Consider the following 27,703-nt stretch of genomic DNA (forward strand, 5'->3'; position numbering starts at 1 on the left):
TCTTTCCTTCTTCAAGTTGTTTTTTACAGTTATTTGTCACTGTAATGAAAAGCTAACACAAATCTTTCAACAATACTATCAGGTGTTTTTTAATATGAAGATTTCTGATTCTCATCTAAGTTCTCTGAATCAAAGATAAAGAAAGAAAGAATGACCAAATATCCTGAATTTTTAGCACACTTTTTACTTCAAATCTGCCTTAAATTTGAGAAGTCCTCATCTAAATTCCCTCATTTTTCAATATGGAAACTAAGGATCAGAGAAAAGAAAGTATTTACTTCAAATCACAATGCTCATGTACAGCAGAGATGGGAAGTAAACTTAGATTTCCAGGTCAAAGTCCAGTGCTATCTCTACTATCCTGGGCTGTTGCTGATTCTAGGCTGCCAATGCTAAGAAAGATGAATACAATGGCTCCCTGAAAAAAAAATGATCCGATATTCATTCTATTCATACCAAATGTAACAAGTTTGTATCCAGTGTCACATTTCCTCAAACTTCCTATGAATGTTTTCCAAAATATATCTTTGATTAAATACATACAATAACCCCAACCTCCACACTAAGGTAATAATGACCAGTAATATTGTGAAGTGTTGCCCCTCCCAAGACTACTTGAAAGTTAATCAAATTCAACAAAGCAAGACTACCCAAACCACTAAAATGACAGAGATACAGGTACCAAATGAACCAGAGAGGAGATATTTGAGACACAAGAAATTACCTTTTCTAGGTTCCACATCTCCTATTATGCAGAAAGTCAGTCCTGATTACCAGTCACTGTAAAAATAGCCATCTTAAAGACAATGATATTTTTATTATCTTATTCTTATGGGGACTCCAGACAACATGTAACTAATATCTTCTTCAGAAGTCGTACAGATTGCTCTCTGGACATCTCAGAAAGAGATTCTCCATTACCTTTCCTGAAGTGGCCATCTGGTACTGAGAAGGCATTTCTAACTAAATTTATAGCTCTTGAACTCAGTTGCTCCATTCAGATGATTTCAATTTTATATTATGCAAGACTGGATGCCTTGGAGCTCCATTAGCCCAAGAACTTCTAATTGGCATCTGCTGAGACTGACATTCCATAACTTGCTGGATCATATGTATCTGAATAACCTTCATGCATTGACATAAACTGGGAATCAAGGATTAGCTGTAGCATTTGGATGCATTAAAACATGGAGTAATTGAGACTTTTTTCAGGTGCTGTATTAGAGAGCAGAAAGTTCAGAAGCACCTAGTACCCTACCTAACACCAGAACATTTCAGAGAAACATTCCAACAACCCAAGAGACACAGTTTTGTAATCATCTGAAAGATTAAACTACAAGAAGCATGATATTACATAAATCAGTTATGTAATTGTGAAACAAATTCTAGTTGTTCTATAAAAATAAAAACAGAGCAAAAATTTTATGATTATAATTTAAGGCAGATAAGCTATGGCCACCATGACAAAATAGAATGTTACACAAAACATGTGTTCAGGGGGAATACAACCTCTGTTCAAAGGTGAGTTATCATCTACTTAGAAAAGAGTCATTTAGCAAACTTTTACAAGAAGAAATAAAAGTCTAGGTCCTTAACCTAGAGTTACTCATGAAGTACTTTGGAAATAAACATAATATCATCAAATTAATTTAAAAGAGAAAGCATTCAGCATAGAAGAAAGGATACTGTGACCTACAGGCAGTGCTCAACTATTCACAGATTATATGTCTTACATGACCCTGGACAACTGAGCTATTCTCATTCCTATTTCTCTCTCTCCCCCTTCCTTCCTCTCCCTTCTCATGGGAACATATGTGCACACGTGTGTGCACATAAACACACACACACACACATACACACACACACACACACACCAAATAAGGGAGCAATCCAAAGAGGAAAGGTTTATTAAATAGGACTACTGGTATAAAGTATGTTTTAATAATACCATACACAATATTTTAAACGTTTCCATACTGTTTTTTCAGAGGCTATATGGCATATTTTCTTAAATCCTAGGTATATTACCCCACTGGCTTTTTATAGTTTCTAAATTTCAACAATTACTAAAACTTTAAGACAATGATTCTCATCTTATTTGGGGGCAAGTGCATATTTGGGGAGAGTATACAACTATCTATTTCAAAAAATACATGTGGTAGTGATCAAAATTTTGGGTATGGAAATATGGCTGCCTGAGAGATAATACCAACCACTTTTGTAACCCATATTTATAATTCAGCCTTCCCCTAAATTCCATATATATATATATATAAATATATATATATATATATGCAACTCTTTTCTTAATATCTCCTACTTGAATGTCTAATAGGCCACTAAAACCTAACAAACCCCAAATCAAACTCAAAGCCTTCCTTCTTGAACCTGATGCTCTTCCCATACCTGACCCCCACATCAGTTGGCAACTCCTAGTTCTTCAAGTCAAAAACTTTGTCGACATTTCTCACTCCTATTTTTCTTTCTCTTTTTTTGTTCATATTTTTGCGGGGAGAGGGGTAACCAGAGATTGAACCAAGGGGCCACTTAACTACCGAGCTATATCCCCAGTTTTATATATTTATCTTATTCTGAGACAGAGTCTTCCTAAGTTGCTTAGGCTGGCTTTTGGAACTTGCAATCCTCCTGCCTCAGCCTCCCAAGCCTCTGGGATAATAGGTAAGCAGCACTGTGCCTGGCTCATTCCTATTTTTCTTTCATATCGTACATCTATTTGCTTATTAGCAAATCCTGCTGCTACTAACTTCATAGTATTTCTAAAACTCAACCATGTCTCAAGGCTTCTAGTACTACCACTCTAGTCTAAGCCAATATCATCTCTACATGGATTATTACAAGTATTACCTAGCTCATTTTCCTGCCATCATGACTGTCCCTAAAGTATATTCTCAAGATAGCAGCTTGAGATTTTATTAAAACATAAATCAGACCATATTCCTTTTCAGTTTGAAATACTCCAGATTCTTCTCACTAAAAGTTAAAAGCCAAAATCCTTTAAATGACCTACAAAGACCACCAACCTCCATATACTGTTACCACTCTGAACTTATTTCCTCCAGGCTCACTCCACTGTAATTCTGGCAGCTTATTTCCTTGAATTTACTGAGCATGATTCCAACCCAACACATTTGTGTTTTTTTTTCCTAACTGGAAAACGCTTATCCCATATCTCCACAGTTTCTTTCCTGCAACTCCATTAGAGTTTGCTCAAACATAATGATCAATGAGGCCTATCCTGTCCCTATTTAATACAATAACCCTGTCTTCAATTGCTGCTTTCAATATGCTGTCCATCATTTTTTTTCCAAATTACTTTACTTTTCTATTTATTGTCTATCTCCCACACCTGAATGTAAGCTAAATGAAGACAGGAACAATGATGTTCTCTACCATATGCCAAACCTGATTGTACCTGGAAATTATAAAGTGCTCAATGCATGTTTGGTAAGTGAATAATGATTCTCACCAAATTATGTAACCTCTCTATAAAATGAGGATGCCATTATTACCTAACTCATACTGCTATGAGGACTAAATGATTTAGTGCTTGTGAAGCAGTTGGCAAAGTACATAGCACCCAGTAAGCACTCAATCCTTGTAGCTACTATTATTAATAATACTCATGAGGAAGGTATAAATGCATACATGAAAGGGGAGAAGAAAGATATAGATTAGGAACCTTAAAATCAAGGTACCTGATGCCTGGTGAACTGAGGTGGGGCAAGGTGAGATGTGTGACATTCTGGTACCAAGCATTCCTTGGAGATGTTAGAAAAAAATGCAAGTATTTCACAAAGAGAGAGCACATGATATATGATATGATACGATCTACTGTAAGGTGTTCTGAGTCTGTCATTGGTCTCACTTTTCCTTTTGGTTCTAACAAAAAACTTGCTAATTACCCTCATTGTTTCTATGGCTGAGCTGAAGTTCCAGATGATGCTGGTAAGCAGGAACCGATTGAAAGAGCCCTATACAAATCACCATTAGAATACACACATTAATTTGCTAATAGACATGGCAAGATTTCTGCTAGGAAAAGAGGCAATTTTCAAGCAGCAAAAAGTTATTATAAGCTAAGTATAGTAAAATTTTAAGAATGCAGAAACATGTTGAATGATAGTCTTTCGGAGACAGTCTGCTTACCTTAAGTTCAGAGTATAAATAAAGCCTTAAATTAAGCTTTACAGATTTTGACAGTCCTAGCTGATACTTGGGATATTTTATTCCTGCCTTATAACATCAGGAAAGGGGCCACAGGCACTTTTCTTTCAGCACCTGAAAACATTTCTATAAAAAATTCATCAACCTTCAATTTGTTTCAATGACACATTTAGCTTTTCAATTCCAAATGCTGCACCTGCTACCATATTGTGAAGAAAACATTTTGAAGTGATTTTCCTCTCCATGATAAAGGACAACCATGACCTGAGCTAACCACTGAGGCGCTTCATCACAATTTAAAACAGTCTAGGGTGCTCAAAAAGAATATACAAGTGGGGAACACACTGAGAAATTACCAAGCCTCAGGAGGGAGGGAGTGGGTCACTGGGTAAGCAAACAAGATCAGCAGAAGTTCTAACTGAGCTTGAGAGAAATCTGCAATTCATACAGATAAAGGGAAATAATAAGTATCAGTTGAAGCCCTAAGACCATCTGTAGTCGTGAAACTAGTAATTATTCTCCCTCACTATCCTTCTTATATTCCCCCAGGAAGAGATCCACATAATTCTGGAGGATCTACCACGAAAACACTGGAAGAACTAGATTTTGGAGGAACAAGGAGTAGACTGTGATGAACCCTACCTATGATACCCTGCCGAGATTTCCCCAATATTCCAGTTGCTGATGACACTGGATCAACCATTAGCGCCTTCAGATATTATCTCAACTGCTGAGAGACAGTGTTTCCAAAGTTGTGATGTTTCTGGGGCAAACCACATTAAATAAATGATTGGCAAAGACAATCCCAGTCCAACTGAGGAAAACTATGAAGGACCTCCCTGTGGGGTTGGCCAACATTACTATTGAGCTTTCAACTCAATTTCTCCCTGTGCCCATACCTCCTACCTTCCTTCTTCTCCCTCCCACAGGTATTCAAACCAAGGGAACCCTTAAATAAACACACTACAATCTAAATTTCATCACAGAGTCAGTTCCCCAGGGAACCCAAATCATGACAACATGGGCTATGATATCTAATTCATGCTAGTTCACTAAATAGCAATCAAAATGAAGATTTAGAGGTCCTATTGTCTCTCATGTACTATTTACAGATCTCCCATTTATATTTGAAAATTAATATGTATGTATTCTTTTGGTGACTTATGGAGACTTCTTTCACTTGGCTCTGGGGTGCCAGCATCATCAGGAACTTCAGGTCATCCACAGAACAAACAGGTAACTAAATCAGCAGTTCTACAGAAACCTCGACTAGGGTGGTATGCATCACTGAACAAGACAGGTAAAGTTCCTGCTTTTGTGGACATTATGTTTTATTGAAGACAAAGGTAAAGGACAAATGAACCAAACAAAAGAATAAACAATAACATATCAAATAATGATAAATATTATGAGAAGAAAGGACAAGGTGATGTAATAGAGATTGAGTTTGAATGGTTGATGTAAATTGTGTGGTCAAAAATAGGTTCAATGGACAAGTAAGGTTTGAGCCAGTCTGCCATACAAACATCTATAGGAATACCATCACAGGCAGACAGAACAAAAAGGCCAAGAGAACTTAGTAACATTTCAAAATTCAAAGAAGGTTAATGTTACCATGATATAATTGAAGGAAATTAACATATGAGGTTGGAGAATGGCCAGGGGTCAAATCACAGTAAGAAGTTTGGGTTTCATTCTAAGTATGTTATGAAATTATTAGGGTATATCAATAGGACAATTGCATCATCTGATGCATAAATTTAAACCATAACTCTAGCTACCATGAAAAGATTATAAAAAGAAATAAAATTACAAAACTAATTATAAAGCTCTTGGATAAGTCCAGGTTGGGGTTAAGGATGACTTAAACTAAGGTGGAAAAATGGAATTAAGAAAATTAGATGTACTTTATAGCTAGAGTAAGGAGGCTTGTGGATGAAATGGAAATGAGGGGTAAGTAAGGGAGTCCTGAGGGAGAGATTCTAAATTTTGACTTGAGACACTGAAATATAGTTCCCTGGTTTATTCCTCCACTAGGACATATACTGAGCACATTCTATGTATCAAACACTATGTGGAAGCTGAGTAAGCCAAAATGATGAGTCATGTGCAGCCTCAACATTAAGAATTCAGAAACAAGGTACTGGATATACAGATGGCTATAAAGTTAGGGAAGATATGGCAAATGCAAAAATATATGTTTTTATTGCACTAATTGTTTCATGAATATGAATCTTGTTCCTCTGACACATAGGTACACTCAATATGGACCAGGGAACTACAGTTATGAATTATTTAATAATAGGAATATGTTCTGAGAAAAGTGATGTCAGGCAATTTCTTCATTGTATAAATATCAGAGGCTATTTATATAAATCTAGATGGTACTACATATATACCTAGGCTACAAACCTACATGCAATCATAAAACAAAAGTATTTATGGACCTAAATATAAAAAAGTATATTTACTATGGTATAAAAGGTTTTTTTTTTTTTAATGGAATACATGTACAGGATTACTTACTATAAATGGAGATTCTAGAACTAGAAGTTGCTCTGAGGGTCAGTTAGTATGAAAGACCTAGATACTATGCACAACTGTAGACTTTTTAAGTACAGACTATGTAGGCTATACTAATTCATGAAAAAGTCTGTATTCAATAATAAATGAACCTTAGCCTATTTTAAATTTTTTACTTTATAAACTTCTAGCTTAATTTTTTTGACTCTTTTGATATGATTAGTTAAAACCCAAAACTCCCCATACAGCTCTACAGAAATAGATTCTCTTTACACATTTATTCTATAAGTTTGTTTTTAAAACTACTTTTTACTTTTAAACATTTTTTAAAACTATGACATAAACAAATATATTAACCTAAGCCTATTACAGGGTCACAATCATCAATATCACTGTCATCCACCTCCACATATTATCTCTCTGGAAGGTCTTCAGGGATGAAAACACATAAGGAGCTGTCATCTTCTATGACAGCAACACCTTCTGGAATACTTCCTGAAGGACCTACCTGAGGCTGTTCTGCAGTTAAATTTATCTTAATAAGCAAAAGGTATATACTCTAAAATATCAATTAAACATTTAGTAAATACAAAAACTGGTAACAAAGTCATCTATTATCAAGTATTATGCAGTGCACATAATTGTATGTGTTACAGTATTTTTTGTGGCAGATCCAAATGTTTGTTTACTGTCACCATCACCACAAATGTGAGTAGTATGCTATGCTACTGTGCTATGAAAGCTATGATATAATAGGTGATAGGAATTTTTCAACTTCATTATAAACTCATGATATCATTCTCACATATGCAGTTTTCCATTTACCCAAATGTCATTAGGTGACACATGATTGTACCTGGTTAAAAAAATACTGTGCTACCTTTGGGGTAATCCATCGACACTTCCTGGAATATTTATGAAAGTTCACACCCTTTAATGAATTGAATTCATTAACTATATTTGTCACAGAACAGCCAAAAAAATCTTAAATGTTCTGTCTAAAGGTGGGAGGCATGGATTTTTTTTAACATTCCAAGGAAAATGAATATTTTGTCTTAATAGACTTACAATGAATTCAGAAAAATCAACCACCAGTATAAATAGTTTACTATTGACTACAATAGAGACTATGTATTACCTTATGTCCTTCCTGCATTTCCTTAAAATTAAAACTCTAGTTTTTAGCCCTTCTTGAAAAAAGACTTTATTGTTCAGAGTCCTTTGCAGCTAGGTGTGGACTTGTGTTCTGTCCAAAAAGATGAGTACAGAAATATCCTACCCCTTCTTTATCCTAGTCAAATATAAAATATACATGATGACTAGACCAGAATAACAGTTTTGGACTGTGATGTATAAGTCAAGTGTTGGAATGGCAGTGGTGGAACTCCACAGGAGATTAATTTCAGGAAAATCACAGAGAAGCTATACCAGACTTTGAATACTTATTTCATTTATACATGAAAGAATATTTGGTCGTGTTTAAGTCACTCTTATTTCAGGTATTCTCTCCTTGGCAAATCCCAATTTTGATACTATAGTTAACATGTAACTACTTCAGTTAGGTACTCTGTGCATCAAAATTTCACAGCTTAAAACCAAGCACGAAAGAATAAAACATAATTTTTTAAAGGAATGATCCATTTAATATTTCTATTACATTCAGAATTCACATGTATTTTCCCAGGAAAGTCAAACTTATCAAGTTATCTTAATGGCCTACTCTCATAAAGAGAAAATGAGGAAATTTCTATTGCCATCCCCAAAAGGCAGCAGGGTGTATACAGAGTTAAGAAAAGAGATTACAGGAATAATATTGTGAGGAGCTCCACAGATCATCTCCCCAGAGAAACAATCAAAATTATAAAATGAAAACCATTTAAGGAATTTGGAAATTGTCCTAAGGCCATTCAGTAAAATGAGCAACATTATTTTGAAAAATCTATTAAAACTCGGTAAAACCCTAAGAGTTTATAGCATTTGATCCACAACCTCTTATTCCTCTTGCTTTCCCCTCATTCTTCCATTCTAAAAAATATGTAAGTTCTACTCCTTGTGAGTCTGGGAAGGAGAATTGTAATCTTGATGCATTCATCAAGAGTAAAGTTTCTATCAAAACTCAAACTACCTTGAGTTAAAAAATAAAAACAAAACTGCAGAAGTCATAGTTCAAAAAACAATACAAAGCCACAGCAATCAAGAAAAGTGTGGAACTAGCATAAGGATAGGCATATAAAAATTCAAGGGAATAGAATTCAGAGCCTATAAAATAAACCAGTATTTTCATGTTCAACTGTTTTTTGACAAAGGTATAAAGGTAATTCAATGAAGAAACAAATGATCTTTTCAACAAATATGGGATAACTACATATAAACATACAAAAAATGAAGATTGGACTCTTACTGTATACCATATATAAAAACTAACTCAAAATAGAACATAAACCTAAATGTAAGAGCTGAAAATACAAAACTCTAAGTAGAAAACCTAGAAGTCTTCATGACTTCAAATTAGGAAATATATGACACCAAAAAGCACAAACAATAAAGCAGATAAACTGCACTTCATTAAAATAACTTCTGTGCCAAAGACACTAATATGATGGTGATAATATCAACAAAAATGGGAGAAAATGTTTATAAATCATATATATGACAAGCAACTTATATCTAGAAAGGCTACAAAGAACTAGTGTGGTAATAAAGGATAGCCCAATATGAAAATGGATAAATTATTTTAATATACATTTCTCAAAAGATACACAAATGGCTCACAAATGCGAAACACCACTAGTCATTAGGAAAATCAAATGAAAACTAATACCCTTCTACTAGGATGGTTATTGTGAAAAAGATAATAACAACTTATCTACAGGGAATTGGGGAAATTAGAGCTCTCTCATACATGGCAGTTGGGTACATAAAATGGTTCAGCTGTTTTGTAAGGCAATTTGGAAGCTCCAGCAAGACATAACAATCACTGGGCATGATGCTGCAAGCCTGTATTCCCAGCAATTCATGAGGTAGAAGCAGGAGTATCGCAAGTTCAAAGTCAGCCTAATCCGCTTAGTAAGGTCATCTCTCAGAATTATGGAAAAAGCTAACTATTAAGTTACCAGAGATATCAGCAAGTCAAATCATAGGTATATAAAGGAAACAGAAGCATGTGTCAACACAAAAATCTTGTATATTAACTTTCAAAAAATTATAACAGCAAAAATTACTACAATCCAAATGTCTATTGACTAATGCATGAATAAGCAAAATTAATGGATGGATAAGCAAAATTATATACTTAGAATGAATATTATTTGGCCTTAAAAAGGAATTGAACATTGGTAAATACTACAACATGACTGAAACTTCAAAACAATATTCTACATGTTATTAGCCATTTATAAAAGGCAATGTACTGTATGATTACGTTCATATAAGATGAAAATAAACTAATATTTGAGTAGGTTATAGAGGGTGGAGTGAAGTGGTAAGTGATTATTTACATGTGTGGGTTTTCTTTTCAGGATGACAATGTTGTAAAAATCAATATTATGTCCCTGCCCAAATACATGCCCTTGAAATGTAATCCCTAAACCAACAGTGCTGAAAGGTGGTGCATCACAGAAAGTGTTTAAGCAATGAAGGTACAATGGATAAAGGTCAATATTAAAGGGGCTTGGTTCACTTTTTCTTACTTTCCACCTTCCACCATGTGAGGAACCAGCAAAAAATCTCTCACCAGAGCCAGACAATGGCACACACCTGTAATCCCAGTGACTTGGGAGGTTGAGACAGGAAAATTGCAAGTTCAAAGCCAGCCTCAACAACTTAGCCAGGCCCTAATCAACTTAGTAACACCCTCTCTAAATAAATTATAAAAAGAGCTGGGGATGTGGCCCAGTGGTAAAGCCTGTCTGGGATCAATCCCTGGTACCAAAAAAAAAAAAAAAAAAAGAAAAGAAAAAAATAAGCACTAACAAACAAACAAACAAACAAACAAAAAAACCCTCACCAGATGCCATTACTTTGATCTATGTTTGTTCAGCCACCAGAACTGTGAGAAATAGATTTCTGACTTTTATTAATTGCACAGTCTATGGTTCTGATATAACCCAACAAAATAGTCAATTGAGGTGATGGTTGTATGATTACAAATATACTAAATACCAATGAAATCCACAACTAAAAACAAAAAAAAATCATAATAGCCAGTCATAAAATTATCACTCAAAAAACATGATTTAATTTGCAATGACTTTTAAGATATGCTATAAAATGGGGAGGAGCAGGAACTAATGTAATATAATATGAATTTAATTATACAGTACATTGCCTTTTATAAATGGCTAATAACATGTAGAATATTGTTTTGAAGTTTCATCCATGTTGTAGTATTTACCAGTGTTCAATTCCTTTTTAAGGCCAAACAATATTCATTCTAAGGATATAATTTTGCTTATGTATCATATTATTTGTCAGGATATGAAAATATAGACTGATAAATTTTCACAAACTATTGATTTTTGGAAAAAGGAACATGCTTTCCACATTTATTTTTTAGTATTTTTATGAGAACATGATTTTTGAAAAAGGCAAATTCAGAATGGGTGCCAGCATTCATGAAGACTGAGTTCAGAGAGTAATATGAAAGATGGAAGAGAGTGAAGCACAAGTAATCCATCACTCCGATTGGACAACAGTTACACCAACAAAAACTAACTGAAGTTAATATTTTGGAAATTTGAAGTTTTAACATTTGTAGCTTGCAGGGAATGACCTGCCCAATAATTTGTAGTTCAATTGAATTCAGGCATCAACAAGGCATTAACTACCAATCTCTCACCTGCCAGCCCCAAAGCAGGAAGCTTTAGGAACGGAAACTTGCACTTCTAGAGTGGCTTCCTGCTGCAAGTATAGGCAGTAAAGGACCTTGTTCTCTAAATATTTGGTTTTGTGTTCTAATTATGGGTTGTTACATGGATCCCTGATGCTCTGGCATGGAAAATAGCCACCACTTTTTCAAACTACACTTGGTGAATTGACTTCCAGGAGATTTAAAGGAGCCACAGTTGTGTTTTGCAGAATAGCCATGTATATAGAGAAATTTAGAAAGGCATCATGCATGCCCAGAGAAAAATGCAGGCCACTAAAAAATGGAAAAGACCTTAATCTTTCATTTCAAGATGACCGTGGCACAGACACCCTACAATTAAAAAATAAATAAATAAACAACCTATAAACCCTGAGGAATCTGACTTCCAAAGATACATTATAAAATTAAAAATATCCATTGTTCAATAGTTCAAAAAAAATCAAGCAAAGGAAATGGAAAGGAACGACCCATCCAAAGGGTCAAATAAATTAAAAATAATGTTCCTTAGTAAGCCCAGATGTTGGAATTACTAAACAAAGACTTTAAAATATCTAATTAAGTATGTTCAAAGAGCTAAGAGAAAATATGCACAAAGACAGGAAAATGAACATAATATATGAGAATATCAATAAAGAAAATGAAGTTATGAAAAGGAACTGAACAGAAATTATGGAATTGAAAAATACAATAACCTCAACATTAAAAACCCTGGAGGAACTCCGGATGTGCTGACCCTGCAATTTCCCCAAATGCGGGAAACTCGACTACATAATTTGTGGTAGTGGGAGACTGTGTCCACGCTCTTAAAAAAAAAAAAAAGAAGAAGCTGGAGGGGTTCAAAAGTAGATTTGAACAAGTAAAAGATTCAGCAAAGGTGAATAAATGATGATTGAAATTATCTATCTGAGGAAGTGAAAGAAAAAACAAGGAAGGAAAGTGAACAGAGCCCAGAGCCCAAGAGATCTATGGGACACCATTAAGTAGACTGTCATATGCATCATGGAAATCCTAGAATGAGAAAACAAATGGGAAATGTGAACATTTTACAAAGCAGCTGAAAATTTCCAAACTTATACAAAAGATATGAATCTAAACATCCAAATTTCTCATTTTAATAAAGAATATATGAAAAACCCCACAGCTAACATTATCCTTAATTGGAACAGCTAAAAACCTTTCTAACATCAGGAACAAAACAAAGGTAACTGCTTGCACCCCTCCTATTCAGAAGAGTCCTATTAATTCTAGCTGGAATCATTAGACAAGGAATAGAAGGCATCCAAGTTGGAAAGGAAAGAGTAAAACTCTAATAACAGATCACATGATTTAACACACAGATAATCACCAAGAATCCCCAAGTTATGGGATTACAAGAGTTCATGATAATGCCCAATTTATGTCAATTTAATTTTAATAAGTGTATGAAACCCAGTCAATGGGGAGAGGTCAATCTTTTTAATAAATGGTACTGGGAACACTGGATAAACATACAAAAAAATGAACCTAGACATTATACCACATACAAAAATGAACAGAAAATGGATCAGAGACCTAAATTAAAGAGCAAAAAATAGAAAGTCCTTAAAAGAAAACATTGCAGAAAGTATTCATATCAGATTTGGCACCAAATTCATGTATCTGACACCAACAGAACAAAGAAAGAAAGAAAGAAAATAAGTGAATTAAAATTTTTGTTCATTCAAGCACACTATCAACAGAATGCAAAACAATCTACTAAATGAGAAAACATTTGTCATTCTTATATTTGGTAAAGGGTTAATATTCAGAACATATAAAGCTCCTAAAAGTCAACAACAAAAACTGATTCAAATATAGGCAAAAGTCTTAAATAGACATTTCTCCAAACAGGGTATAAAAATCATCTGTAGCAAAGGAAAAATACGTTCAGCATAATTAGTCAGCAGGAAAATGGAAATCAAAACCCACAATCAGATACCACTTTACCCTCCTAGGATGACTATAATAAAAAATGAAAATAAGAATGTAAAGAAATTATCATTCTCATGAATTGGTGGAAATATAAAATGTTAAAATCATTGGGATACATACAATATATTACTGTGATACATATGATGTAATATTATTTATAAAAGTAATCACATTTTAATATATGCTACCACATTCATGAATCTTGAAAATAATTATGCTTAGTGAAGTGAGAAACAGAACAACAATATTGTGTCATCCTACCTACATTAGGTAACTAGAATAAGCAAATAAATAGGGATAGAAAGTAGAAAAAAATGTTATGAACTAATGTGAGGACAAAAGGAAGAGTTATTATTAAATGAGAATTTTACTGGTAATGACAAAAAAGTCTACAATATGGATGGTGATGATGGTTATATAACATTATGACTGTATTTAATACAACCGAAGTGAATACTTATGAAAAGAATATTGTTATATATATATTTACAATAATAAAAGTTTGAGTTTGAATTTTGACTCTACCACTGATTGTATGACCTCTAACAAGTCATTCAATCTTTAACCACCTCTCATGAAAAGACTGAGGTCAGCTCCGTGTGGTAGTGACTAGGGAGTTTGAGGAAGGAGGATCACAAGTTTGAGGTCAGTCTCAGGAACTTAGTGAAACCTTCAGAGACCCTGTCTCAACATTTAAAAGAAATTTTTTTTAAAGACTGGGAATGTGGTTCAGTGGTAAAGTACCCCTGGGTCCACTGTGAGTTGAGAGGGAGGGAGGGAAGATAGAAAGAGAGAAGGGGGTGGGGGACACGAGGGGAAGGAAGGAAGGAAGGAAGGAAGGAAGGAAGGAAGGAAGGAAGGAAGGAAGGAAGGAAGGAAGGGAGGGAGGGAGGGAGGGAGGGAGGGAGGGAGGGAGGGAGGGAGGGAGGGAGGGAAGGAATACAGAGGTATTTAAGTCCACTAAACTTCAATTTACTCTTCTAAAAATGGCATTATTGACAGTACCAATTCCTGAATGTGTAACTATGAGGATTAAATGTGTTACATATAAATGTTAGTAAATATCTGGACCAGAGTAAGTCCTCAACAAAAGCTAGTCCTTATTGTGAAGGGATATTGTTTTTTACTGTAAGAAATAAAGTATTCATTAATTACAAGGACCAGTAAATGAACACAGTTGCAGCATGCACCCTTCCTTTTATGAAAGGGTACAGAGCAGGTATAATTCCAGTTTTTCTAGAAAGAGCCAGATAGCAAGTAAATATTTGGGGCTTTGCAGTCCATATGGTCTGTGTTACAGCTATGTGACTCTACTGTTTTAGCATGAAAAGTAATGATAGACAGTACATGAATGAATGGGTTTGACTATTTTCCGGTAAAAGTGTTTTTGCAAAAAACAGGTGGTACTAAGAATAGGCTGACAGACTACAGTTTGGTAGATGCTTGGCTTTCATAAACAACACATTTAGATAAATTCAAATATACTCTATACTCTTTTACTTCTGCATTAATTGCTTTTAAGAAGATCACTATCTACCTCCCTTAATACAAATAGTTAATTTTGACAGAGGAATTTACTGATTAAATTCCATGCTAAACTCTATTATGTAATGCTAATGCTTTACCAGATGTGCCCAAAAGAGGATATTGAAACTTATATCTGGATCCCTTTGTTATATCATGCACAGGTCTTCCTATCTATTAAAAGAGTATTTACTTTCTTCTTCCATTAAGCTACTATGGAAATTAATACCTGAAAAATGCTTGAGAGATACAAGGGAAATGATCACATAGATCTGCATCCAAAAAGTTTTATTAATTATATATTTTTCTTTGTACATAACTAGCCCAATACAACAAATTTAATCTGATTTAGAAACTTTTCATTTGTTCCATCAGTGCATTCATATTTAATATGGCTATCACAACTAAAATAAAAACCTCAATTTCCCTACAATCATAAAGGCAGTAAATTGAGGTATTGACCTTGGCCCACAATTACCAAAAGTGGCTACCAGACTATATGGATCTAGCAAAGGAATGACTTTGTACAGTTTTGCTGAAGGATCACACTCAGAAATTTCCCCTCTAAGTCAGGTCTGAAACATACTCCTTCACCCATTGCTTCCTACTCAGGCATTCTGCACTATATTTTTAAACTCAAAATGCTTCACAGGCCTAACCTAATTGAATTACAATCGGAATCCCCATGGTATTTCTCAGAAATCCAGAGCACACCAAATGCTACTTCACATGCCATTTCTCATTAAGGGGAAAATAGACAAGCTGCACTTGCTTACATTGCAGAGGAAAGATAGCCTGGAACTTTGTCTTTTTTCCTCCACAGTCACTTGGCATTTGTGACTATACTCTAAAATAATGTTTACACCCTATTTCAATAAATTGGAGGCCTATCCCACTTTGTATATGTTGATATGCTCTACCTTAAGATTTTTAATAGATAGAAATCAAACATGAAAATAGGTCAATTTGGGGTTCATTTGCTTTATTTTAAAAAGGATCAATCACAGATTTTCATAATAGTTTCACACGGAAATTTCTGAGTAATTGAGAAAAATTGTATTCGCCAGTTAATTTCATAAGTACACTTCTACAATATCAATCTGAACACATTGGGAATCGACATACATCATGCATTGTACAAGAAAAGTGGGCTAGGACTCTGAAGACTGGGTATTCTCATGGTATTTCCTGCAAAAGGCCAAGACTTCCTAGTGAAATAACTTTTAAACCTGTTTAAAACATCACTGAAATGATGTGTAAGTGGTTGTTAAACCTTTAAAAAGTAGAACTTGCAAGCCTACAGAGAAATTGTCAGACATGGTAGAGTTTGACTACTGACAGAACACAGCAATTTCAAAAGAAAATCTTAACGTGTATATCCTTTTCCTATTAGATCCTAAATGTTCCCAACTACAACAATCTTGATTCCTCTGATGTTTAGGCAGCAACCACTGCACAATAAATAGTCTGTACCAGATGATTTGATTGTGGAAGCTAGTCAAATGGAGAAGAACTCCAGCACTTGGGTGGTTCCTGACACCAAAATGGAATCATAAAGCTAAGCAGGATCTTTAAGTGATGAAGTGGACAGAGCAAGGACAAAACGTTTTGATCTCCAATTCTTATTGTGTGATACTGGAAAATTTCCTTAAACTTTCTTTATTTCAGATTCCTCACCTGTATGATAAGGATTATACATACCACCTACTTCTGAGGGTAATTATAAAGTAAGCACTGACCTACTTGAGTCCCAATACATAGGACTTAATTCTTATTCTGATGTTTTGCAAGTATTTTCAACCAAATGAGATTAAGAAGAATTTTATGCATAATCCTGAAAAATCCCATTAATCAGAATACTTCAGGCTTTCCTTCCTCCCACATCCCAGCATTCAGATTAATAGAGGAATCCTTATCACAGGTGCAGCAAAGAGGGAAAGTAGTGTAGAAGCAGCTGGCTTCCCTCAACTGACTCATGTAAAACCTGGAACATCACTTCCAGCAGTTGTTATAACATAATTCCCATGTTTTCCAATCCTTGGTTTGCAACTGCTGATAAAAAAAAAAATGCAGCCATCTCTCCCCTCTGTGGATTCTTCAATCATGTCTCATAAATTCAGGAGAGGCTAAGCCAATTGGATATTAGTTGGGCTCCAAGCTTCTTCTGTGATCTGTTCTTGGCTCCCCTGGCTTCCAGAGAAGATGGTAGGCAGGGAAACAAAAAGGGTAAACTCCAAATAGGAAAACAAGGACTTTTGATAACAGCTCCAATAAAGGTTTATACTTAGGTTGAACTCTCAATAAAATGGAGACTGCTTTGAGAAATTAATTTTTCTTTGTTATCCATGCATTGTTAATAAGGTTAGTCAAAGAATGACATATCTCTTCCTCCTTCCTAACATGAGCTGGGAGAGACATGTTATTTAGTCATGCATATCTGATAAGAGAGTGGGGTGGAGGAGAAGCTGCTTCAGCTCCTAATAAAATGTAATCTACAGTATATTGAAGAGTCCTCAACCAAGAAACTATTGTATACTTCAAACAGTGATTTTTTAAATTGTTTAAAATCTCACTAGCTTCTAATCTGCCACACTGGCTATCATCCCTTCCCAAGCATTTCATCAAAGTGTTCTTGTATCTGTAACAGGATACTGAAATGTGATGAATTTTAAATTGAAGAAATAGTTAATACTACCGGGAGAGACAGCACATGAAATAGCATTTTGAACTTCAACTCAGTGTCAGTATTATCTTGAAGAATATAATTCAAGAGCTCTTACTGGAGTTTGCTATCCTCATAAACAAGTGTTCTTTATTTAACAGAACTAGCTTCCCTAGATAGTGATAAAACCTTTTGCCTGAGTCTAAAGGGAAAAAATAGGAAAATACCCATAAGTGATTATTGGTTACACCAAAATACAGTTCGTGATTTTAAAAAGTTCAAATTCTGTTCTCTTTTCTGTTTTACAAGATTCTGTCACTTTATAATCCTGTCTCCATTTTAGAGTAATTGCTTAGGGAAAATGCTAGGATACAACAAAGTTTGTTCAAGCAGCCAGGAGAATAAAATAGATATGCTTCACTTTCCTGATGGTGGTGAGATGTGAGATTTTAGTGTTTTACAGGTCTAAAGAATAAGCCTCTTGGGTTTTTTTCCATGATAAATCTGAAAGCAGAGTAGAACAAGAGAGGAAACATTCAAGGAGAGCATTAAGTCATTGACCACAGAAATACTAATGGAGTCCAGTTAGATGTTTTCTGAGGAGTAAGCTCAGTTCAGACAGGTCTGAGATTTAAAACTTAATTAGCAACCAATAAGTCAGGTGTGTTCAGAAGAGGTGACTTTTCTTTTAGAATCAAGTTTAAAAGATCTAAAAAACACAGTTAATGCAACTGAGAAAATGTGTCTATGAAGGCTCCCTTGATAACCATCTCTCACCAAGACTTACTTCCCTGAATATAGTATAGTCATAGTAAAACACATGAAGGAATATTGTTTCATTAAAGAAAACTCTTTGTGAAAATCCTCCCTGATAATGATCCAAATTTTTCTTTCCCTATAACTTTTATACATTGACTCTAGCTCAGCCATTCAGTCCAAAGGGAGCAAACCTACTCTGACTTCTTCATGACAAGCATTTGATGTGCAAATATTTGAAAACTATTATCTCAGCTCCATAAGTCTTCTCTCTTAGGTGTAACCTTGTTTCAACCACTTTTTTGGTATGACGTTGTTTTAGAGACTACATATCAGACACTTTGATTTTGTTCTATAAGAAATTCTTTAAAGATAAAGATGCATGTGACTTAAGAATTTTCAATGTAAAAAGAGTCATTTTTCAAAACACATGTAGATATTTTATGTCTGCCTCAAGCCTTATGAATCACATGATTTAAAACTCTCTTCTACCACCTGGTGGCATGGCAGTGTTTGAAAATTACAGGGTTGAGGCCAGGCACCATGGCACATGCCTGTAATCCCAGTGGCTCAGGAGGCTGAAGAAGAGACAGGAGGATTATGAGTTCAAAGCCAGCCTCAGTAATTTAGTTAGGCCCTAAGAAACTTAGTGAGATTCTGTCTGAAAATAAAATGTATTTTTTAAAAATGGCTGGGGATGTGGCTCAGTGGTCAAGTACTTCTGGGTTCAATTCCTGATACCAAAAGAGAAAAGAAAAACAGAAAATTATAGGGTTGGTTAATAAAGAGTAAATGGAATATTGAAAAAAAATGTTGGAACAAAAATCACAATCTCAGAGCAACACCTTTCTAATATCACCCAACATTCTCACCACAGAAAAGTGCCTTAAATTTCCATTATTAAAGATCATGGTTTACAAACTTACAGGAATTCTAGGACAAACTTCTCATCAAGTACACACAATATACTGTAGTACTATAGAGTACAGACTGGGCTCAAAATAAGTTCTATAACTTACTATGTAGTCTTGAACATGTTACTTATCCTTGCTATGCTTTCACTCATATAAAATGGGAATGATAACATCTACCTCACAGGTTGTTCTGAAGATTAAATGAGGTGCTATGAAGTGTTGAAAACAATGTCTGCCACAAAGTAAGTACTAAGTACACATTTCCTACCATTATAATTACATCAAAACATTTCCCAGGAAGCTAACTATATACATTAAAGAGATAAAACTGGCCCTGATGTATTTGAAAAAAATGGCTACAGACCTAACTACACTGCAACACACCCTCCGCCTCATTCCTTTCAGGTTCAGAGCAATACAACTTAAAATTTGCATTAAATAATTTTACTTTGGGGTTAAAGAATGATGTTATCAGAAACCCTAGTCAAACATAAATCATCTACCAATAATATCATAAACTGAGCTCATTTATCTTCAAAGAACCTTGTGAAACAGAGCAGAGCTCTCTGAAAAGAAAACAGAACAAGGAGAGATTTTATTTTAATAAGAACAAAAGGAATACATCTTGAGCAAGGTTAACCAGTCAGACAGATCTGGGGAAAAGACCTGGAGGGAAATAATGCTGTGGCTAATAAGGACAATAACTGACAATCATCAGGGGCTCTTGATGTGTAAACGACAGTGTTAAATCATCAAGCCTCACAATAAACATTTGGGGTAGAGGCCAATATTAATCTCTTATCAACTCCTCTTTATAGATGCAGGTAACAGACACAGAGAGGTTAAAAATTAGTCCAGATTTCTATAGTTAGTAATTGACAGCTCAAATCTGAATCCAGGCAATACTAGTCACACATAGCTCAATATCAGTGAATGGCCTAAAAGAGACCAAGGCAAAACAAGACAAATGACCATGAATGCCCAGTTGTGATCAGTACCACCTTGGTCTGGCTTATCATAGGAGTATGGAGTGCAGAATAAGACAGATCTAGGTTCAAACTCTTATTCCAACCCTAACAAGGTATGTCGTCTTGAGGGAGACAGATCTGAGCCTGAAGTTGGTCAATGCTATCTTTAGGAGTAGACAACATGTGTACAAATTGCCAAGTATCCTTACACATACTAAGGTTTCACCAAACAATAGCATTATTGTTGATAATCTCTACTTTCAAAACACGGTATCCTTTACTTTCCTCCCATGTCAGTTTAGAAATTAGCATCATTCCCAAACACAGAAGAGAACAGAGATAGACTAAGTAATATACACAGAACTGACAGCAAGTCAACCCAGGGCAGGAACTCAAATAAAAAACTTCCCAGTGTCCAGACAGATCATTTGAAATTTTCAACAGCTTCTGCCAAATTCTTAAATTGTTCCTATTCTTAACTCTGTCTTTCTCACCCAAAGAAGAAAGTGAGCACTTGTAACCAATGTCAGATGAAGATTAGACAGATTTCCCAAGTGACAGGACGATCCTCTTGCATTTTCTGGGGGAGATTGGTTCCTGCCAACCAACTGGCAGGGAAAAAAGTGACAGCAAGCCACATAAAGTGCAAGTATCAGTGGGTGGAGAAATGTCAGAAACAAAGAAAACTCTTTAAAATATTAAATGCAAACTCATTTACTGGTGGCCGCAGATAAAATAGAAGAGTTTACCATCGACAGGGACTGTGACAGTGATGAATGAAACCATTCTAGAACTGTGAACAAAAGTGGCTGCTGAGAAGGGGGGCAGGCATCTGAGGGGGAGCAGGAAGATGCTGTGGGCGGGGGAACAGGAAGAGAATGAGAACTAGTTATGTGTGGGCTGAGGCATTTTCAGTGGCAGAAAAAAAAATAGAAATAATGTTGCTGCTGGTACTTAAAAAGCCAAGGCAGGCATCAATTCCCACCCACCCCTAGGCCCCCACACTCTAAACTCAGGGAAGATAGGGCTTCAAAGGAAGAATAAGGGGAAGGGATAAATTGGAAAGACGCATTTTGACAACTGAAATTAAATGAGGTCAGTTATCAAATTCCAAAGGGAAGAAAAGGATCCCATGACAAGGCCAGTATAATGGATGATGTAATCAGTGAATGCCACAAATGACTATCCCTCAGCACTGAGGCGGGACTATTAGAAAAAGACCAGAGAAGTTTGAAAGTCATTGTTCCAAGTCCCTTTCACTTCCCAGTTAAAAGATGACATGTTGCCAGAAATAAAGCCAGCCTGAGTCATAGTTGGAATTGAAATAGTGTTGAAAATGAAAGGTGAGTTATGGAAATGGGTTTGTTTCACATAAGTGAAAATTAAGAATTTTGGCTCAGTGCAATTCCCTAAAAGCTTTTGGGAAGGGAACTCTACACACTTCATTTTTTAAGTTCATGCTATTTTAACATATGTACCCATATGTTTTAGGTTCACTTTATCCTTTAGCCCTCAACATAGGTTTGATATTTGTGATTGTCAAAACTACATAATGTACTAAAACCCTTTCATGTACTCTGCCAGCATATATTATGCAACCACGGGTGACAAACCTAGTACGCTACAGGATGGGAGAGAGTGCTAAAAAGAATAAGACATACCACTTGCCCCCAAGGAACCTAAAGACCAATTGGAGAAATTACATGAATAGGTATGAAGCAAGTCCCAATACAAAGGTGAAGTCACCACTGGAGACAAGGTGATAACCAAAAAGGCTGCAAGGTGGAATGGCAAATGAAAGGGACAATCAGGAAATGAAAACCAAAACATAAAAAATAGATTAAAATAAAAATTTTAAAAAGTCTTCATTTCCTGGACAGGTCACAGAACACATTAGAGGAGAAAGACCTTGAGAAACCGGTCAGATTGGTATAAAGAGGAAAAAGACAATTCCAAATTGGAATTTCTGTTATTCGACCCCAAAATTTCGTGCTTCCTTAATTAAAAGAAAAAAGGCTAAAGTCCAAATTTTCTAGACTTTTCAAAGCTCCTTGTAATTACTTTATGATCTACTACTTTTCATCTTTTCTTTTTTCATTGAAAGCTCCATTTCTTGGCTTTCCATCTTTTGTTACTTGAGTGGCCCTCAAACCTGAACATGTAACTGAATAACCTGAGGAACTTATTACACAGTCTGTGACACAGTCCATCTAGATTCCTCTCCAACTGAACTCTATAACAGGTAGTAAAGGAAGGCCACACATGGATAAACACTAGTGTTTTTCCTACCAAAAATATACCTCATAAAAGGCCTTTTGACAGTACCAAGCCAGAAGGAACTTGGAGAATACAAATATAGATATTTCAGATGTGAATCTACGACCTTCTCACCATGACCCCAACCTGCACCTGTTGTATTTTATTAGCTAGAGAAAAACTGAGTTAGGGCAGGAGTCCACAAACAAACTCACAAAGTACCTGGTGTGCAATAAACAAATGGAATCCCCCCTCTAAAAAAAAAGAAAGCAAGCAAAAAAGGCAAGTTATAAAAATTGCCTAATCAAAAAACATACTCATACATACATAAACATATACATACAGAAAAAAATAACATCAAGCTGACATTGAAAAGTTGGTCCACATTTAACACAAAACCCACAAAGTTCACATAGGTTAAAAGTCTAGAAGAAAAATGTACCCTCTCATCCCAGCCAGGTTAGCTTTCTTGGCCTGAGCAGTGACCTCCAGGCCATCAATCTGGTAGTAACTAATAAAAGAAAAATATAGCTCTTAAGTCTGCAAAACCCAATACATCACATCTGGAATAGCAGAAGCCACAGATCTACTTCTACCTGCCCTGAGGTTATAGAAAATAACTCAGCACTTAACCCATACTGCCTAGAATGCCCAAATAATACTTCTAAAGCATAGCTCTCAGCAATTCACTGATAACTTACTGTTTATAAAGTAAAAGCCTACCTCTATATCTGACAGTCAAATGTCTCCTTGATATGTCCAGCAAAAAATAAAACCTTATTTATGGTCATTTCCACATCTTATATTCCTATCACACCACACTATTCCCATCGCACAGGTCCGTCCTGGTCTTTCCACCCTATCGCATTCAATATGCTAGTCCCTCCACCCAGAATGCTCACAACTCCTGGCCTTCCCCTGCCTTCAGATGCCTCCATAAAGAATTCAACAGTCCCTAATCAAGAGTAATATTCCTCTCATTGATGCTTTCACCACACTTGGTAGCTCCCTTGTAGATCTTAGTAGGCTCTTCCTGTGTGATACACAATCACGTATATCTTGTCTGTATTAATTTGGGGGGCAGGTAGTGTAAGGGTAGGATTTGCTCAATAGAAACAAAAACAGAATGCTCACAATGTGAGAGAGAATGTAACAGCAGGTTTTCCCTCTATTTAATTTTACATACCTTGAAAGCAGGTGCGGTATCTTCTCTTCCACAGCACCTGACGCAGTGACTTACTAGATTAATGAATTATTGTATGCTACCACAGAAGGGGTTAAACATGCACTGCTATAATATCTAACAGATGGTCTGAGAAAACTTTTCCATCAGTCTAACTGGCATTTCTCCAATAAAGACTGGATCTTGCTACTTAAAGCACATTTTCCTCTGGATACTATAAGATGTGATTCCTTCATTTTTTCCTCATTTTTTCAGTAAGAACCATTTGAAATTTCTGAGAAATGTTAGTGTGATGAAAGCAGCCAAGTTTGATGGTCCAATCTGTTCTCCATTCCTCACTTCCTTTGCATTAGCTTCTATTTAAGTAGACTTGTAGACAAGATGGCATTCAGCGATTTGAGGCACCGGACAACCAATTTTAGATGAATGTTATTCAAGTGTTTCCCTCCACTCTGGTTTAGGCATAATGGAAAAAATAAACCTCCCATCAATCAACAGAACTGGCCAAGAACCCCACCCCACTCCCAGTCTTCTTCCAGCCAAGTTGGAAAAGATCTCTGTCCTCAGAGTTTACACACTAACTAGCTACTGCCCTAATGCAAACATTCCCACATTGTTTTTTTTAAAAGAGACAAATTAACTGAATGTTTATAGATCACTATGATGATCAGTGAGCAATGAGTTCCGAGTTGATCGAAGTAAGCACAGACTTAATGAACACCTGCCTAAACCATGTGGTAACAAGGGTCAAGGAAAATATGCCAGCATGCCTCCATACATGAAACCCCATTGCTCCCTGAAGGTAAGACACTAGAGACATCAATTTTAAACACAAACATTTCCTTACACCCAGGAGTTTAATGAATGACTGCATGGATGGACCACATTTCATGAATACATAAAAGAGTGAAAAAGCAGATATCTGCCAAACAGAAGAAAGGTGAAAGCATTCCTGATTTTGCCAGGCACTTATTTAAGATCACTGTCTTTCCCTCCGGGTACACTCACCTCCACTCAAAGTATTTTGAGTGTCTTTAGTTCCAACCTCAAGGACATCTCAGTCTAGTGGGTAAAATAAATATGTAAATAGATAATTTCAATAATGATGAGGTAAAGAGGCAGGCATAGGTGCTGTAGAACTCAGAGGAGAAACTCAGCCCCATGTGGAGTTGGTAAGAAAGGTTTTAGAGGAAATGCTGGGCTGTGAGTTGGAAGTATAAACAGAAATCAGCAAAGATGAAAATAGTATCCTAGTCAGTGATTTGCATGGGCAAGGACATGATGGTGCAGTCTTTTGGGTGAATAAATTGGTAGCAGGGACAAGGGTTACAGAAAAGTCAGAATGATCTGTAAGTCAGTGAATACTACTGTCCCATCAAGTGTGAAGCAGAAAGTAGGAGAATGTGAAACTGATCATGGCTAGAGATGGATCATGAAGGGCAATGTACATCACGACAGGAAGCCAGGAATGGATGCTCAAGTGAACTGGGAATATGAAGGGTTTTAACAAAGGGGATTTGACAATATACTTTGTTTAGGAAAACCAATGGTGTGTGTATGCAGAAAGAACTAAAGACAGACAGGAATAGAGATATCAAGAGCACAACTGCCAGGCAGGCTCAGTAGGCCCAGATATTTTCCCCTTTGCCTTTCTCCCTATCCTCTCTCCCCTCTCACACTCTGTCTTCCTCTAATCAGTCAGTGCACCTCAGGCCCAGCCTGAAGACCTCTGGAGGAACTGACTGCAGGTGGCCATCCAGGTTAAAGGGAAGTTTCTAAGGCTCTGTCTTTTTCCTAATGGAGTTATATTCAACCAGTTTGGTATCTGGATGCTGTCTGTCCTCAATGAAAGCTACAGGGAGGGTTACAAGAGAATGGCAAAATTCCTTTGCTAGGGTGTGGCTATGTCTCCTAATGACCCTCCTTGGATGTCTGTTCTACTCACTGTGGCAAAAATTATTTGCCACAAAGGCATATTTGACTAGAGAGATAAAGGAGTTTGGAACTGAGGCAAATCCATGCTTTGTGTTCAATTATCACAGAAACCCTACTTTGGTTTCCCCTTCAATTTTGCAAAGGACTTGTAAACATGTGATTTCTCCTTAGTAATTCCTTTTTGGATCCCTTCTTGTTCCAACAGGCTGCCTGCAAGCAGCTCCCTATTTAACTCAGGCACTTTCCCACAATGGATTTCTCGCCTTAGATATCATCACTGAGAAAAATAGGCCAAGGTGAAGATTAACATGTTCAGCCTGAGTGATACCACCACCCAATGGTGATCAAAAGGAGAATCACAATGTGCAGCTGACCTTCCTCGCAGCTCAGTATGCATGGATGCTTTGCCAGCTCACACTCAAGAGTCTTTAGGGTCTGTGCTTGAGACTAACCAAACTTAATATAGCACTTCCCCAACATGAAATGAGCCTTGGGCACTTAAGGCAGAGAAACCATCACAGGCATGATAGCATTCTTTCATCTTCATCAATCCTTATAGATAAGATTTACTGTATTGGGCACAGTGGACACCTCATGTCAAATTGTAATAGTGAGGCAGTAAAAGCTGGTATGGTAATTCCCAGGACTCCTGCACAGAAAAAAAAAAGCCAACCCCAAACAACCTCTGGATAAGTTTCTGAAGGCCCGATCATATTCTTTACTTTTACAAACATCTAATTAGTATTTCCTGGGTTTTCAACATTGTGCTAGCAAGAGTACACAATCAGATGATCTCTAAGACAACATCTATCTATAATAAAAGAACTACAACCCAATTGTCAACCAACTCAGAAGTGCCAAGTAAGGCGACATCACAGCAGTCAGCAGGAAATGGAATTCAAGCACAAGGACAGGTGTAATAGATTAGGTGAGATGGCCAAGTTGTAGGGGGATGAGAAATAACTTTTCCCAAAATGCTATTATTTATTGAATGCTTGCAATGTTTCAAGCATTATACCAAGAATGAACCAACTCATTTAATCTTTCACAATATTCCTCTAAAGCAAACTTCAGTATTATCCCCCATTTTACAGGTGAGGATCACGTGACCAGATTGCTTAAACTACTTGCCCAAGCACAGATAAGCTGATAGGTAGCAGAGCCAGAAGTCAAACCCAAATCTGAAGCCTATGCCCTTAACCACTCTTGGGTGCAAAATGATCCTAAGATCTGGGGCAAAATGGCTGAGCTGAACAGGATAAGGCTGGAAGGAGATACATACCCCCAGGGATCTCTCTCTTCACTGATATCAGGAGTTAATGTGATTCTGAAATTAACATACCCAGGTGTCCTTTTGCCTTTGAGCACATAGACCCCACGAATTTCTCAGTAGAATGGAAAACCAGGATCTCTCCTTCAGTTTTGGTGGAGTTATTACAAGTTTCAAACACTATAAAAAGAAAAGCAAATCTAAAAATTTTTAGTTCAAGCTACAATTCTGTTTCTATGGAAACAAGTAAGGGCAAACTATAGGAAGTAGAATTTAGGCAGGATTCACCTCTAACCTATAAGCTATAAAGATTTTTTTTCCCCTTCAAATAAGAGTCCTACGTAAACAAGTTACTAAGGCTGGGAGTCTGAGTGGCTGGAAGATTGTTGGAAAAGGCAGGGATTTAACAATACATGAATTAGTAAGAACAGCACGAATTCAACAAAGTTCGTGGCCTTTTTTAGTAAACTCTGGTACAAGTTTCTTTGGTAGATGAACATTAGCCTACTCAATCTCCAGGAACCAACTACCATGAGATGTGATTATTTGGTGGAAATTAAAGAGCTAATGTGCCTGAACTGCGTCATCTGCAACCTCCGTATGAAAGAGTCAAACTTCAATTAACCAGGACCCAACGAAGTGGAATCCTCATCTAATTGCATTCACTTTTGTTTCGGTGTGTCCAATGACAAGGGGGAAAAAATAGAAAA

General features: G+C 36.2%; 1 long non-coding RNA gene across 1 annotated transcript in view; it reads right to left on the reverse strand.

Annotated features, from left to right (window-relative positions):
• Positions 1–359: 359 nt before the first annotated feature.
• The window catches only part of LOC306650954, a 192,550-nt gene continuing 165,206 nt past the window's right edge, over positions 360–27,703 (reverse strand). The window contains exon 4 of the long non-coding RNA XR_013761064.1: positions 360–418. This is a non-coding gene — a long non-coding RNA (uncharacterized lncRNA). The remainder of the gene's footprint in view (positions 419–27,703) is intronic.

The sequence above is a fragment of the Sciurus vulgaris genome, assembly GCF_902686455.1.
Source record: "Sciurus vulgaris genome assembly, chromosome: X".
Lineage (NCBI taxonomy): Eukaryota > Metazoa > Chordata > Mammalia > Rodentia > Sciuridae > Sciurus > Sciurus vulgaris.